Genomic DNA, 17235 nt, shown 5'->3' on the forward strand with positions numbered 1-17235 from the left:
ACTGTCGGAGTCTCGCGGTCGAGAGGAGCCCTAAGCCGCCGCCGCGGGCCCCATTCGTTTGGGACCCGTTGCTCCGGCTGGTGCAGACGGCGGGGAAACATCAGGAGGGGGGCTGCCCGATCCTGCCCTTGTCGTTCAATGTCAGGGATCTTGTCGCCGAAGATCATAACTCGCTCTCTCTGGCGGAGAGCCTCAAATTCCGAGGAGGCGAAGACGGTGAGGCCGCCTGGCTGGCTCTCCCGAAGAGCAGAAGGAGAAGTTTTCAAAGGCGTTTCCGATGGGCTATTCCCGGACGGCTGAGGAGGTGGCCCTAGCTGCCATGGCCTGCCTTAAGCGGATCGGGGGCAATATCATACCCCCCGATCTCCTCGTGCCTGTCACTCCTGGCCCAGCGGGGTGCTTGGTCCCTTCGTATGTCGGTGTGGACCAAGAGGGTCGGCGGATAGTCGGCCGGACACCGGGATGGGGTTGGGGGCGATGGCGCGGCCGCGCCGGTGTCTAGGTGAACGAAGGAAGTCGGGCCCAAGGTAGCCATACGTGGTGCGCGTCGGGCTGTCCGGGGGGCCTTGCTGAGAGGGGGTTCGCGGAGAGCAGGTTTAGCCTGGTGGCCTTCGTTGACCTAGCCAGAGGGGAGACTAACCGTCACGTGCCCGGGGCGTCCCCGGCCGTAGCACCCGCCGTTCATATAAAGCTAACGCTGCCTGGTCGGAGTTCGGGTGTGAAAGCCGGTGTCGCTTCGGCCGCATTCGGAGCCCCCCTATGTCCTTATCCATGGATGCGACCTCACGCCTTCAAAACTGAAAACCGGACATGATCTCAAGTTTCAAGTTAAGAACTTCCATTCATCCTACCCCTAAGGCTAGTCTATATAGAGCTTTGACTTTCATCGCTATGGGCAGGAGCCAGCTGAGTTTGTATTGCTTGGAAGGTGGAGGGGTGATGTGCTAGGGAGCTAAACCCCGTCCCTGTCTCCCATATTGTCTGCTATAATAGTTTAAAATGTCACTCAGAGAGAAGCGGGAGGGCGAGGCAATTGCCCCCCTTGCCTTGCCCTCTTCTTCCGATGCCACTAATAGGGTATGCAAACTTGGGGATTCCCTGCCATAAATAAATGCAACCCCTTATGGCTGCCACTGCATACAAAGGAAAAAAAGAGAGATGTGGTTCATTTTTCTCTTAGATGTTCATATCAGAGGGGATACAAACAGTCGTGGGTAGTTGCGGCTGAGTGAGCCAGCAGTGAGTGCTGCCTAAGTGTTCGATTCGGACTCTCGTTTAATCGGCAAGAAAACAAGTACCAGACAACTATTGGAACGTATCCTGTGAATGGCTCCTGGGATTTTCGCAAATGGTCTCTTGTCTTACAAATGAATGCACTCCTATTAACTAAGGGCACTTAGCGAGCTATATATCCGAGGGTAAAAGACTAAAAACAATGGAAAAGTAACAGAAACCAACAACACTTCTACTTGTTCATTGTTTTTAGCGCTTTTTCCCTCGGAAATATGGATCACCAACTAGCCCAAGTGCATACCCTTCTACACTTAGTGAGTTGCTTCCTCCCTTCTCATACTGCTGAGTCTACATTTAAGCATTCATTCTTCACAGGAGGACCGACACGACAGATTGACCTATCCGCTGATGCGAATTGACAAAGAGGACTCAAAGGCCATAACTGCGGTGTTGGAGAACCACTTATTTGAGGTGACGGACGGATTGGGCACTTCATTGATTTGAAGTACGATATAAAGTCTGCCTTGGCTTTGGATCTCATCACAAAGTAAGAAACTTGTTCACCAGAGGGAATATGTGTGCCATTTTTGCCTTTTTTTTCCCATGTCCTAACATTAAAGTGTTGGCTTATTGAGCTCTATTCTACTTTTTTTATCCTTTCTATGCTGACTTTTCATGAAAACCTATGGCCTCCGAACAGGCTCATGCTCCCTCTTTTATGTCCTTTTTCAGCTGCACTTCCACATTTCCAATGCAACCCTCCCCTTGTGAACATATACATAGCTGCTTTTAGATTTTAGGGCTACTGTTCATTGCAAAGTGCTTGAGTTGTCTCAAGTTGTATGTAGCAGCTCCCATAATAAGGACAGAAGTACTATTCCACATTACAGAGAAATCAAGGGAGGTATTGAAATTTGATACAACAGCTGCAAAAATAAAAGTACAGTGGTAGCACTTCAACAGGCTAAAAATGCCACTTGCCAGTAGAGTTTTTTTTGTTTCAGCAAACGTTTGACTAACAAGGAGCCAATTGTACACTTCCCTTCCCCTAATTCTGTTAGCAGGCATTTACGTTACTTTTTACTGGGTGATTTTACACTCAGCACATAACACTATACTTGAGCAGAGTTCGTGTGAACCCTTCCTGGAAAGTGTGCTTAACTGTTTATTACTGAGTTTAGGCAACACTTCCAAATGGGGTTGTACTTACTCTACAAAATTCTTTAGTGCGAGTAATTAAATCCCCAATTCAAGTGTTGCCTAACTCTGTATGAAAGAGTAAAGCAGTCTCCAGGAAGGGATCATATAAACTGCTAAGTTTGCTGTTATGTAATATTAATTCTTGCTATAGAGCACACTAAACTTTTTAATACGGAGTGCAGGCACCACTTCTAAGGTTACAATAACTCTTCCTGGAGAGCGTGCTTAACTCTTTAGTACAGAGTTCAGGCAACACTTTTTCTTACATACGACAGACTGGTTGTCGCTTAAACAATTGTATTTAGGAGCAAAAAAGGGCAGTTAAAATAATGCACCAAACTCTGAAATTCAAAACCTGTAGACAGTCCTGACTCTTGCAAAACCATTTGTGTGACTATAGAAAAGTTAAGTGAGCACTCGTATGGGAGAGTAAAACATACACTAGTCGTGGAAAGGTAACGATTACCTATCCCTAGCAGGGATAGGCGGTATTTCAAATACAAGTAATTGAAATATGTATTTCAAATACTTTGTGTATTTTGAATTTCTATTTAATTACAAATTGGGTAATGCATTTGACGTGTGTATTTAAATACTAAAAGGTGGGTATTTCAAATACAATTGTAATTAAATACAATTTTTTGGGCGAAAATACATCCCTCAAATTTATTGGCACTGTCCAGAGCAGAAAGAAAACTACGTTCTGCACCGAATGCAGTGTCTCTTAATCAAGCACAAGCGTTTAGTGACTTTGTGATTACGGTGCTAGTCCAGGGCAAGAATAGTGATGAAATCGACGTTCACAGGCAGACTGGCTAAATAAGCGCCTGTGACAACTTGTGATGCTTTCCAGCCTGACTTCCATCCATAATTTTGCCTGGAACATTCTAAATGCGCGTGTCGTCCAGATTTTCGTTAACTGGTGCGAGTTGCAACAATAAAAAATTCTTTAGCTAGTGCTCCGTGTCTTGGTCGTCTCGGTTCTTTGTTGGTATATACCAACATGTAATCGACAAAAAAAGCTGCTTGAGGCTCTGTACTTTTTCACCTATTACGTCCAAGCTGATTACATTTTTTGTGATTATATTTCTATTACGTTACTAGAGCCTCGCAAACTTACTCCAGAGTGTGCGTAGAGATACGTAGAAACCCGTTGCAGGTGCCCTGAAGTCGCTCTCGCAAATTTTGAGGAATGTATTTAGAAAAGTATTTGGAAGACAACAAATACATTTGGTTCTATTTGTATCTTGTATTTAAATGCTTTTTGTAGCGTGAGCTACACTGGCCGAAATTGAGCAGTTTCGCGTGGCTGGCATAATGAGCCATGCTCCGTGCTGCGCAAGTGCGAGGAGCAGTGACGTCGCACGGCGCACAGCTGGCGGGGCGGAGGCCAAGTCGCCGCGGGATCCGCCGCCACCGCGCTCGCCTCGCCAGTCTTCGCATTCCAGAGGAGTGACGTCACAGCCACGGCAGACGCACTGGCGGCGCCGCGTGCCCAGCTATGTGCCTCCGTTGCGCAGTAGCCAAGTCTGACGCTGCACCGGAGCTGCTTGATAGCACCTCTCCTTTTATGCGCCTCAGCTCACGCTGCGTATATCCTGGCATAGCCGAGCTAAGCCACCGCAATTTTTTTAAATGTAATTAGACTCGTAATTAAATACATTTTTGACGAAGTATTTTTGTATTTGTATTTTGATACATATTTGCATGTATTTTTCATATTCCTGGTCCCTAGAGAGAGTATAGCTTGCGATAACCCGGATTCTCTCCAAAAAGAGTACATTCAACACCCGTCCATTCCTTTTTTAATTATTTTTTTAAGAGTGTAGAGTTAACATAATAATCCGAAACGAAAGGTCCCCTGCGTTTGGCCGCTTCGAAATGGCGGAACATAGAAGCGGAGATCGGCGGTCCCAGTTCGCGATTTCGATGAGCCCTATCGCTGCCGAAGCCTTTATATGCACCAAGATGCAGCCAAACATCACCAGTAAAGTCTTTACCTTGTTATTTTCTGTGTTTGCAGAAGAACACAGGAGTCGCGCAGTGATAAATTTAAATAAACCTGACAAGTGCTCGAGCAACTTCAACTTGTCGCGGCAAAACGAACACGCCTAACTTTTTGCTTGCTTTATTTCTCTGCCTTTTTTCGCTCTTTCTCTCGGGACTGGAGATGTTAGCGCCCAGGACTTGCCGTGTTCTACTCCTGTCTTTACCCGCCTGGTTGAGGTTGTGCCGGCGTGTCCGTTGGGAGCCATTCATAATGTCGGCAAACCGATTGCTCGAGCGTCGCCTTGTCCTGGTTCCTAATGATTTCCGGAATTCTAGAAAAACCAATATTGCTGGCCGTGGCTCCGTTGACACCAAGTTTTACGGCTAAAACAATCACAGAGCAACTGACTGTCTTCAACCTCGAGTGGGTGCACAAAGTACCATGCAGACAAGGCCCCAAAGGACACAAAACATAGGATAACAGCAATGAATGCCTCCAACATGGATTCCAGTGGGTTTTGATCAGATCCACGAAGAGGTAGCAGCATTGAACCATGGTATTGTGCAACAACCCTATACTGGTAACAAGTTACTGCTCCGTTCTAATTTACAACCAACTGTCTTTGACACTTTCAATCCAATCCGAGATCCAATCCGCTGTCACTCCGTGCGTGTCGCCAGCATTGCTCGCCTTGGCTGCTCTGGTTTCTCACTTTCGCTTGTTCCTTCGATAGCTTCTTGCCAACCAGTCGTTCCACTACCACCTAGAGGTTAAAAACTAATTCGTAGTGTTCACAATGATCTACGGGTACATAAAGTACATGAAAGGCGGGAAACGGGCCATTTTGCCATTTTCTCTCATCCTAAGGTTCGCGCCGAAGTCGACCGAGGACCTCACTCCTACTTTTTTGAAAGCATACTAGTAAAAGCCAAGTGAAGAAAAGGAAGGCTAATAAGATGCCAATGTGATCCAACCTGGCAGTAAGTATAGGGTGACTGAAATAACCAGGCTCGATCTAAAATGGGCCATAAAAATTGGCGCCTGCACATAGCAATCTGAACTTTGTGTCAAAGGTATATTTCACAGGTTGGTTTTTGTAAAATTACAAAGCGTAGCTCCCTTTCTGCAAAACATAGGGCTAAAAAACTTGCAAGGGTAAACAACGGATGGCGACGTAAACGACCAAGTCGAGCGGCGAGGCGCGTTTGGCGTCCGGTTTTCCGCAGCTCGCCAAGGCCTGGCTTCAAGACGCGCCCGCCGCAGCTCGCAAGACTCCCTGACTACTACAAGATCATCATCCGTGCACGTGGTGGCCTCAACCTAAGCTCGATGAGCACAGGCAAGCTGCAAGACTTCGTCTTTAACACTGCCCAGACCAATTACAACGTGGCACGCGATGATAAAATTCGAATCAATGCCATTCAAAACTATACTACTCAGCACCCCCTCTGAAGGGCGAAGAGAACTATTTTCTGGCCACATATATGGCAAATCCTGCGAAGATCTCACGCGGAATCATCTTTAATGTGCCAGATTACGGTCCACCGGAGAACATCAGCCAATACCTAATCGACTGCAATCACGACCCGGCTATTCTCCTTGCCCGTCGGATGTCTCTCATCACCGCCCCTCTCTACGGCAAAAGGTCCAAACCCTACGGCAAAAGGTCCAAACTCTACGGCAAAAGGTCCAAACCCTCACACAATAAATCACTGCCGTTTAGAAGGAAAATGCAGACTTACGATCCCTCCTTAAACAGAAAGGTTACCCCTCCAGCGCCAACTCCTACCCCTCCAGCGCCCACTCCTACTCCTCCCCCACAACCCGTTGCAGTTGCCATATCCTCACCTGACAGCACCGCCCAGTCTGTCAAGCGTAGAGTAATCAATACTATGGCCTCAAAATCGTAGACAAATTACACCGACTCAGCGTCAATGACCGAAATGTCTCGCATTTTCAGTGCCAGACTGCAAACCTTAGAGCAAAACGTTACAGCCGTTGTACGGCGATAGAAAACGCTGTCTCAAAGTACTCCTCCAGATTGGCCCAACTCACCAGTCAAATAAACCAACTCACCAACATCTCATCCCAGTTGGGGTCCTAAACTCCTCCACCACCCCCCCCATCCATACCCTACCTCTAACAGTGCATCCCTCAATATGGCTTTACCTCTCCCACGCCCGCCACGCCTCAGTAGGCACCAAACCACTATCTGGCAATGGAATTACCACAGCTTCCGACTGAAGCGTGGCTATCTTTAACACTGCCTCCAGTCCCTCCAAACTCCCCCCGATATCATATTGATTCAGAAAACCCGCCGCGCGGTCAAACTAGCCATCTATAGAGCCTTCCAAACTCCTGACAACGAGGAACCCAATACCGCCATCCTCACTCGTAGACATCTAACCGCTTCGTACAAAAATCTTGGCGGAGTCGACGTGGAGCACGACATCGTAGAGATCCTTCCCCAAAGGAAAGGCGGCCCATGTCTCTATATACTAAACATATTTAGCCTCCCGTCGGCTTGCAAACACCGCTTTGGCGTCCTCTTCTCCCGTGCCTTGAGGGAGGAGGGTCCTCGGTAGCAGAACCATCAAACGGCACTTGAATGCAACATAGAAGTACATTCGGACAGCATTGTAGACTTTGTCCAAACGGTGAGCTAAAAATACATATTTTTCGTGTATGGCTCGTCTAATTACTATTATTAGTATTACTATTATTATTATTACATTTATTATTATTTGACCGGGGCATTCAAGACCAACAAGCTGTGCGTTGTTTCGCCGTCAACGAGTCTGAGAGCGCTGTTTGTTACGAAGCTGGCGCCGGATATTATCTGCAAGGACGACTCTTCGCGCCTGTCCTCCGTTGGAATCGACAAAGTGGAGTGCCGTCACCTAAAGACCCGTTTCGACACTTACGGCTCCTTTCATGTGGCCGCGGCTGCGGAGGATTTTGAGAAACTTGCTGATCCAGCTGTGTGGCCTAAATCCAGCCTTTTTAAACCTTTCAGAGGAACCCTTCAGAGAGACATGCTCCACGCTTCAGAGGGACATCCCACAACCGCTGACAAGTGATGCCTGGCATAGATTTATTATATCAAAACGTCCGCGGCTTACGCACAAAAGCCGATTGCTTTTTTTTGTAACGTTACAGTGTCTAATTATGCAATCTTCTGTCTAACGGAAATTTGGTTGCGTCCTAACATCGGGTCCTCCGATTACTTTCCGCCTGGTTTTGTTGTGTACCGGCACGACCGTGACTTGTTTCAAGGAGCTGGAGCGGGAGGCGGTGTGTTGGTCGCGGTCGACAGCTCAAGGAGGCGTCAAGATTTAGAAAACTTTCCTGAGAGCTTGTTCGTCGAAATTGAGTATGCAAAGAGAGAACGTGTTCTTATTGGTCTGTTCTATCTCCCCCCAGAAAAGCCACCTGGTGATTTTCAGCGTTGTCTGGTTGGGTTAGAAAAACTCAACGAGCTACAGGCGTGCAACGTTTTGACTGATAACTTTTATTGAAAGGAGAAATGCAACCGTCTTTTAGACTTCTCTTCTTTTTTGGATCTGAAGCGGCTCAACAATGTTCTTAATAAGCAAGGCAATGCTTTAGATTTATGTTTTTCAAATACGAACGGTGTACGTGTGACTTGGAGTGAAATGCCAATGGTGCCTGAGGATATGTACCACCCCGCGCTTGATGTAGTGATCTCTATTTTTAATTACCCAACTCGCAGTAACTCTGATGCCTCTCCGCCGCAAGCATTGTATAACTTTTCGGCAGGAGACTACGTCGGAATGTTGCCCCTCAGCTTGAGAGGTGGTGGTACATTCCGACTTGAGGAACACAGAAGGGATGTGGTGAAGGCCACGCATGCCACGAGAAGCAAGTCTGAGCTTGTTGACCACAGCTGGACGACTGCGCATACGTTTGACTTGGACAATGCTGCTCGTGAGCAGAGGTGAGGCCCGAGGAAGTTCGTGGAATCGTGGTTTATCCGCCGAGACCCGGAGGCGTGCAAGACGAACCGGGGCCCCCCACCGGACGTTTACGGGGACTTGTAGATTAGAGTCGACTGGTTTTGACTCTCCCAACCACCGGGCCAGTTCACACTGATGATGCCACCCGGATAGGTGGCGAAACGTCTGTGTTGTTGTTAATTTTTTGTTGTTGTGTTAAGCCACTGTAAACTTATTCCGTTATGACTACCCTGGCTTTTGGAGCATATTTGCATTCAGGAGTCGCTTCAGCAAAGTTGCGTCTGTCGCCCCACAGTGCTTTTTTAGCTTTGATGCACACGTTGTTTATATGGGTATTCCATCTTAAGTCAAGATTAAATACTACATCTAGGTACTTAAATTCTTTAACTCTTAAAGCTCAGAACCATTCATGTCATAATTATAGGCCAGCAGACTTTTTGTTTTAGTTATAGACATAAATAATGATTTTTGATATGGTGTGGAAACCCCACGATTCGTCATTTGTCGCACCAATGCCTATTTTCTTTTTTTTTCTTTTTTTTGTAAATTACGGTTTAATTTGATCTGATCATCTTTTGTTTTCATTTTATTATGAACCACACAATTGTCTTCAAAAAGTTTGATTTGAACTGAAACGTCATAGGGTAGATCGTTTATAAATATCGAAAATAAAAAGAGACCCAGAACACTTCCCTGAAGTTTCCAGACCAGATCAAAAACCGCACAAGGTTTACTCCCCCTGACCTCGATATAGACCTTTCCAGCGGCAGTCTCGAACGAAGCGATTTCCAGCACGCATCCCTGGTTTTGAGACTGTACGTCAGTGTTGCCCGACTGCGCTGAGCTGTGGGTTTTCTCGTCAGTAGGCTGTGGCAGCCTGCGTAGGAGCAATTTTGAATGCTGGTGGCGGCAAAATCGCCTCACTTTATTTTTTCTTTTGTGTTCTGTGGCGATTATAACGGCACTATACACTCAGCCGTGTCAACCTTAACTGCCTAATATATTTGACCACACCAGAGGATAGCCGAACTGCATGGGTATTGCCCCCTCACTATATGAAATTCAACGAGTCTCATAAATCGAACAACATATATTGTACGCGTACCCCACGGTGCCGCGTTATCCGGACATGATTTGAGAAAGGTCTCAAATAACACAGCATATCCAAAATACAGTGTCGACGACAGTCACTTCACGACGATCGCACGGAATCCGGCTTGTCTTGGGGTACGTTTTGAAGAGTGATGTTTTTTATACACAGCACTAGTGCGAATGAACGAACGTGTCTATTTAGTTCCCATTCCCCGGACCCTATCAGCTACTTCTCGCCAAGACCGGGAACATATCCGGGAAGGCTTTTCGGAGATTATCTCAACGGAAATAATCCTCGAAGAACGTCGAACGGCCTGCGTCGCGGGCTGCTTGACGTTCGCTTTCTTCGCCCGTTCTCTTCGCTCGTTTCTTGCGAAGGTCCAGAAGGCTATAAGTCCTGGTATTCCCAAGTTCTCACAGTGGAAGATTACAAAAACACGCAAGCATCCTGAACAGGCAAATAGAGTAAACACTTAGAAGGAAAGCCGGCGAACTCCGAACACACGATGCAGGTGGGGAGTCGCGCTGATCGGGTTTCCACAGCTCAGGCGGGTGGCAGAAATTTTTGGCTAATAGGGGTCACTCGAGTCGCAAAATGGCGGCGGCCAGCGAGCTGTTTCTGCAAAGGTCTATACTGTCTCCGTGATAAAAGATAAGAGGAAAACCATATAATAACTTTAAAAAAGAAAGATATGTACTTGTCTGTTTCTGACCTCTTTGGGTTTATTCTTTCTGTGTTTGTAAGTCTCTATAAACAAGCTCCCTAAATTTTAATTCAAGTTGTGTGAGCTTCATGTCCTGACTCAGTACGTCCGCCCGTCACCCTGTGTTCAATCCCCGCAACTTCTTTCAAGCCGTCAGCTACATCTCAATAATTAACTTTCTGCGGCTCCGTCTACGCTCCCTGGGGCTTTGCTTGCGAAAAAACGTGGCCCACGCCTCCGTGCACTTTGTGCTGGGATTCCACTCCCATACTTGGTTGTCAAGCTACAGGATCATGCAGATTTCAAGAATAGAGATATCCCAGGAACTTCGACTCATGAGAATGACTCTCCCCGGCCACGACAGCACTCCTCGATACGTTTTACGCCACAGACCCTCGTTCCTCTTCCTCAGGAGTTCTGCAGTCGGGCTCTTGGAGGCCGCAGGGGTAAAAATCCTGGGGAGGTACGCAAGTCTTGCCAGAAGGCTTCGGACTTCAACTGAAACCCCCTGTTGTACTTTTGGACAAACAGCTTTCCCCGGACACGGTGGGACTTCTGTCTCACGGGCCCAAGTTCGCCCTAGACCATCCAGCATCGAGGGTAGACCAACTGACATCCGTTTACAAGGTAGCAGCAAGTAACCCTGAAAAGGATCGTCAGAACTTCGTAGGGACAGCTGTGCATTCCGTTTGTGCCCACCTGCCTCCTCCAGGCAAGTCATATGTATACTCAACAGTAGAGGAGCTCCGCAACGCCCAGCTAAAGCTGCTAGAGTAAGAAAAGATGGTAGTTTTCGTTGTTATGAACGAGGACATCTAAGAGGAAAAGGTGGAAGCTGCACTCGAAAAAAGAACTGCTTTACTCAAGGAAAGACCTTCAGGGTCTTTAAGGTCTGAGGCTAGGGAGATATGCTCTCAACTGAACCTCCCCGCTCTGAGAAAGAAATGCGTTAGCTTTGCCCGCACATCAGTTCATAAGAGTGCCTTTTTTTTCTGCAAAGACCCATGCAGAAAACGCCCCGCTCCGCGGCATTGTTTCGGAGAACGGGTGCTGGCAGAAGAATGGTCTCCAACGGCCAACTCTGCCAGCAACACCAGCGGTCGAACCAACGAGAGCCCCTGGGAGACAGACGGTCTCCAACACAACCATGGCAAATCGTCACCAATGACTTCTTCGATCTCCACAGTGTCACCTACCTACTTGTAGTGGACTACTTTAGCAAGTACATTGTGATAGAGCAAAAGGGGGACACCTCTGCTATCAAAGGATCGCAACCCTAAAAAAGGAGTTTGCTTGATTCGGCATTTTAGAAGGGGTCTGTGACAACGGCCTGCCATTCAACTCTGAAGCATTCAAAGGGTATCTCAAGTGCTTGGACATGACAAATAATCCAAGTTCTCCTGATTACCCACAGTCGAATGAACTTGCAGAGAGGTCAGTTCAAAGAATGAAAACAGCTTGACCAAGGCACCGAAGGAAGGCAACGACCTGTCTCTTGTCCTTATGGAGCTTAGGGACACACCGATGGATCAGCTCCTGTCCCCATTGGAACTGCTAATGGGCCGCAGGATCACAACCCTCAAGCCAGCTGCTCCGCGTTAACTTGAGCAGCACTACAACATCAGGGAGGTTCAAGCACGCCTTCAGTTCCGTCAAAAGTGTCAGCACCGACATGGTGACGCACACAGCAAACCACTACGTCCTCTGAGTCAAGGCGAGAGAGTCTATTTCCGTCGAAACCACAAATGGGAACCCGGAATTGTGGTCCAAGTCGGACAACAGCCACGATCATACCTAATCAGAGCGGAAGACGGGGGAGGGGAGGGGGGGGGGCATTACAGAAGAAATCGATTCCCCATCTGACCATTCGCTTGAAACAACAACGCGATCCCTGAGGACTACTACCAACTCACGTTCAACGACCAACCTCACCAATGTCCTGCCCAGTAGTCCCGCATACCCGAAACCACTCGATCAAGCCATCAAGTTGTTCAGCCAGCAAGGTATCGCCGAATCTGTGGACTCTGAACTCTTAAAATTCGCATAAACTTTCTTTTTGCAAAATAAAAGGGAAAAAAGGATCTGTTATGTATTTAGAAAACTATGGTTGGTGGTGCCCACTTCGCAGTTTCTCACAAATCGGCGTTGATACCCACACGTGCGACTCAGCTAGCCTTACACCACAAAACAGCTATGTGCCTGGCGTCGTTCCCGTTCTCGTAATAAAGTTTGTCAACCAAAAACATTTCAGTATGAACAACCTTATCCACAAACACGGCACGTGTCAGTTCCTGGATCTCCTGGATGTTTACCTCCACTCAACCTCAGTGGAGTACGAGGGCAATGTTTATATAAAGAGAGCGGAGGTGTGCATCAAGTCATGCTTTGCAACAGTTATGAGTAAGGTATGTATTTACTCGCACAATGAACGCACTCGCGTAATGAACGCACCCCCCAAGTCGGCTTCCAAAATTTCGACTTTTTTTTTTCACTTGCATATTAAACCCACCCCCAACTGGGAAGTCAAAACTTTGACCCCCTCCCCTTTCCCCACACGCGCGAAATGAACGCACTTTTCTATCCTGGTGCAGCGAGGTCGCAAATGCATGGGTAGCGTGGCCGAACAAAACGCCTTGCAAAAGGCCTTAAAAATAAAAAAAGACCCATTGGAATCATTTATCGAAACTACAGTACGAAAACCAGTGTCTCCCACTTAGACTTGGTTCTTTCTAATTTAACTTCTCTTGAATCACGTCGGACAGTCGCTCGCCTTACTCTTTTTCATAACTTTTATTACAACATGCAATCATTTATGCTCACTCACTGTAAGTCTGTCTCATACATTTCTTTGCGTCATGATCATTCCTTGAAAATTGCACCTATATTTGGTCGCACTAATAGATACAAATACTCTCCTCTTGCTCTGTCCATTAAAAATGGGAATTCTCTCCCAAACGACATAGTCACTGAATAGAATGATAAAAAATATTCCGCAAAAAATTTTTGGCTTTGGTACTATGTTTTCAGCGCCATGTCTGCTTGTGTTTCCTATAAATTGTGCACTGAGTCCCCAGTTCTGTTGTGCCCGGTTTCTGTAAACTTTGTTCTGAATTCTGTATAGTTTGTTTTTAGTTTTTGTTTGTTGTTAATTTTTAACCTTAGTTAGTTCTTTTATTTCCATTATATCATTGCATTTGTTTGTATTTTTCTACCCCCCTCATGTAATACGTTTGAACGAACGTATTTGAGGCGAATAAAACTTGAAATTGAACTTGATTCGAGTCCATTGAGCTGCGAAGGCGAATACATCGGCCATCGGAAGATGCCTAAATGCTCGCTTTAGGGAACACCATTTAGATGTTACCAAGGCATCATCGGACTCGTTCCACCCAATAGTTCTGCATGCCCGTACCTGCCACGATTGCACCCCACACTTTGAAAACACCGCTTAGCTAAGTTCACACATAGATAAATGTGGGCCCGAAACAATAGAAGCGTTTAAGGTCAGATATGCCGTGAGCAATGTCTCTGGGACATCTTTGGCTTTGTCGTCAAAAAAGCTGGAATTTCTAGCGTAAAAATTATCGTAAAAAGCTTGTTGTGATCAATTAATTTTGTCTTTTCCTTTCTTTTCTTATTTATTTTCCCCCCTTTTCAGGGGTTAATTTCCTGATTATAATGCAGTTAATGTAAAGGTACAAGCGAGCTGGACAAGAACCTAGCTGTGTTTGGAGATTTGTGTTTGTCCTTTGTCCCTCTTGTTCCCATTTTCCAGGATTATTTTCGTCATTAATTTCCTTTCTTTTTTTTCTTCCTTTCCCCCTTTTTCACGAAATTTCCTTAAGTTTTTCCCTATAATTTTTTTGCTATCATTTTAATTTGGTATTTTTAAAGTTTGTGAGTAAATTGGTTTTATATTAAATTTTGAATATTTTCGTTTTCTTTCAATTCTTTGTCGTTCAAGGTCGTAGCGTAATGGGCATCTCATAAATGTTCGCTGCTCATTGAAAGAACTGTGTGTGTCTGTGTTTGTCCTTTACGTGTTTTATTCTTTCAGTGCATTCTGTCAGTTCCTCAAGGCTCTTCTCACATCATGTGGTGACATTTGCGTCCAGTGTTATATAGCCCTGTCACATGGAAGAGGTGGAGGAGACCAGCTTACTAAAAAGTATATCAGCATCACTGGTATTTCCTTTCTCGTTGGAAATGACTTCTGCCCCTTTTGTTTAATGGGAGTCCTTTGCATGTTCTTTGCTTACTTTTCAAACGGTTCAAAAGTGTGATATGGGGTAGGCAGTTATGCGACAATGGTGCATGCCCAGTATATCACGGTAGCTTAAACAAGAGACTTTGGAAGTGAACATCAGGAGAATCTCCTGTTTCATTCTTTCTAATCCAGGGTGCCAATTTCGAAACATGTTGTACAATCTTTAAATAACTTTTAGCACAAGGAAGGAAAAAGGAGAGGAGGCATTATGTCAGTTCGCTATGCAATTCTAGAAATTTTACAACAGTACAGTACAGGACACCAAGCCGGTTGGAACCAGATCATTACATCTGTCAGTGTGGCTTCTAGGTACTTTAACTAGCTTATTAGTTCGCAAAAGAGCTCAATGAATTGTGGAGGCTAAGCCTCGTAAGACTTCTGCAGACTGACTGCACTGAGCAATAAAACGAAGAATTCAGCTGGATTGTGTAACGTAGAAAGATAAACCGGGAAAAGAGCATGGGCAAAACTGGGGAGCTAAACCACGCAAGGCATTTCGTGCTATGTCTCGTCTAAACTATTTTCTTTGTTGCTGCACTTTCTGTCATCTTTAGCAGGCAGTATGCACTGATTTCACTTACATATTGGGTGGATTCGACCATAAAGCTAGACGTTTGTATTAGAAAGCCAAGCGTATGTTTTATCGGAGTAATGGCACATAGAATTTGCACTCTTTTTAAGAGGGATAATTTATCTAAGCCAATTGTTTCATACTAAATTGCCAAAGATTCTGCCCCAGTTTTCAACAGACTGGCAAATGCTTTCATTTATTTAGTAACATTTGATCTGTTTATTTACAGGAAACACTGCCTCTATTGCTGTCATCAACAGCCAGCTGGCTGAAATCAAGCCACCACACAGCTCCACGAGACTCCCAAGGGCACTGAGCACACGCCTATTCTGGAAGGCTTCCGAATGGCGCCACTGGCTGCTGTACCACTCGCTTCCCTGCATGTACAGGGTCCTTCTGGACCAATACTGGCCGTACATAAAGAAGCTGGTGGAGGCCGTCCATGCACTTTTGAGGGACACCGTAACTCCAGCATCCATTGATGTTGCACGCGAGTTCTCCCCCTTCGGTTTCTTTGTGTCCTGCTTCGGGCCAGCTTTAATAATGTCATATTGTGCTTTCAGAGAAACTCCTCTGGACCTTTGTGGGCATGACAGGGAGGCTGTATGGAGCTCCAGCAATGACGTTCAGCCTGCACCAGTTACTCCACCTAGCGGAAGCAGTGCAGCAACTGGGGCCATTGTGGGGCCATTCTGCTTTTGAATTTGAAAGCGGTAACGGGCAGCTTGTGAAGCTGCTGAAAGGATCAAATGCTCTTCCGGAAAGGGTAGTGAAGTATCAGCAGTTGGGATCAAACTTTGGTGTCCTCGCTTCTAAGTGACAGCGTCAAAGTGATGTGCTGTGATATTCTGGGATACACTAAACACCAAAACTTCAAGTATGCAAACGAAGTGTGCCTGCTCGGTTCCTCTTCGAAGGCATCCTTGAGCAAAGAGGAACAGAGTTGTCTTTCCGCTGGATCTGGGGCCGCCTTTGATCAGGCTACAGAGTACAAGCACTTCGCATGGAAAGGGCAGATTTGTCACAGCCGAAACTATGCCAGGAGTAAAAAGACAGACTCCTAGGTCATTCAAATAAAGGATATGTACGATTTCACCATTTTGAGAGTGTTGCCTTTGAAAGGTGAGGTAACACTTCTGTGCAGGGAAGTTGTCATCACTTGGCAGGTGCTTTCCCGCAGCACATCAGGCTTTGTTTTCTTTCTCACGTGAACTTGCAGGCTGTTAAACCACAGCAGCTGAAGGCACCATGCCTTTTTCTCACTTTCAGGAAGCCCTCAGCATGCTATGTCTGTGATCTGTCAAACCTTCTTGAGCGCGATTGATGTAATGTAACCAGGTGTGCCGAAGTAAAGTGACTGTTCCCTAGGAGTTGAAATATTCAAAACAAACATCGTGTGATAATTTGTCCCTGTTTCGCCTTTGTGTCAACAAGGGAAATCTATCGAGATTGTGCCTTTCACATCTTCAGACTTCTTGTTTTGCTCCTAAGGTGTTCCTTCAGGTAACTCTACATTCATAAGTGATTTTCTTTGTTTACAATTTGTTATACTTCGTGTGCTTGATTTGCTCTTCTGAGACTAGTCGGGCTAATTTGATTATCGACCTGTGGAAGATGGCTATTGTTTGAGTAAGTCAATTCCATGTCTCAGCCTCCTAATGTGTCTTTCCCTAACCTTTCTGACAAAAATGTGTGAAGCTTCTAGGGGTAGCAGTAGGGTAGGCTTGTTTTTAACTGCAAGCAGGCAAATGAGAAAATCACTCTTTTGTTATTATAATGCAAGTTGAAAAGACTGAAATAGACTTAGACCTTTCGTTATTCTGTCTACATTGCATCATAATTGAATAGCTTCAAAAACCTTCTGTATTCGTGGACCACAAAATAGGCTTTTGTTAATAGCATTTCACATATGATTTGATTGATTTTGTTTTCATACTTCTGTGTTAATTTTGACTAGTTAATTGTTTTAGTAACTATAGGTTATGTATGAGGGTTATAAGTTCTTGGCTCTCTTAATTACTGTACTGTCATTCGATGATTTGTCTCTTAACACCTACAAGTACTTGTGAAAATCTTAAACTGGCACACGTAAAACTGAACAGCAAGATAGTTACTGATGCTTGTCTAGTGAGCTTTCAAACACAAATATTAAATAGAGCGTGCACATTAGAATGTATAGCAATGTATTTCTGGGGTGGAGT

At 45.7% G+C, this 17235-nt stretch overlaps 1 long non-coding RNA gene across 1 annotated transcript; it reads left to right on the forward strand.

The window, feature by feature from the left end:
• The first annotated feature begins 1539 nt into the window (after positions 1-1539).
• Positions 1540-16099, forward strand: LOC121834142. The gene is made up of 3 exons (XR_006077078.1): positions 1540-1780; positions 14254-14364; positions 15264-16099. It is a non-coding gene; the product is annotated as an uncharacterized LOC121834142 (long non-coding RNA).
• Positions 16100-17235: the final 1136 nt, after the last annotated feature.

Source organism: Ixodes scapularis, unplaced genomic scaffold (genome assembly GCF_016920785.2).
Source record: "Ixodes scapularis isolate PalLabHiFi unplaced genomic scaffold, ASM1692078v2 ptg000597l_1___fragment_1__unscaffolded, whole genome shotgun sequence".
NCBI classification, from domain to species: Eukaryota; Metazoa; Arthropoda; class Arachnida; order Ixodida; family Ixodidae; genus Ixodes; species Ixodes scapularis.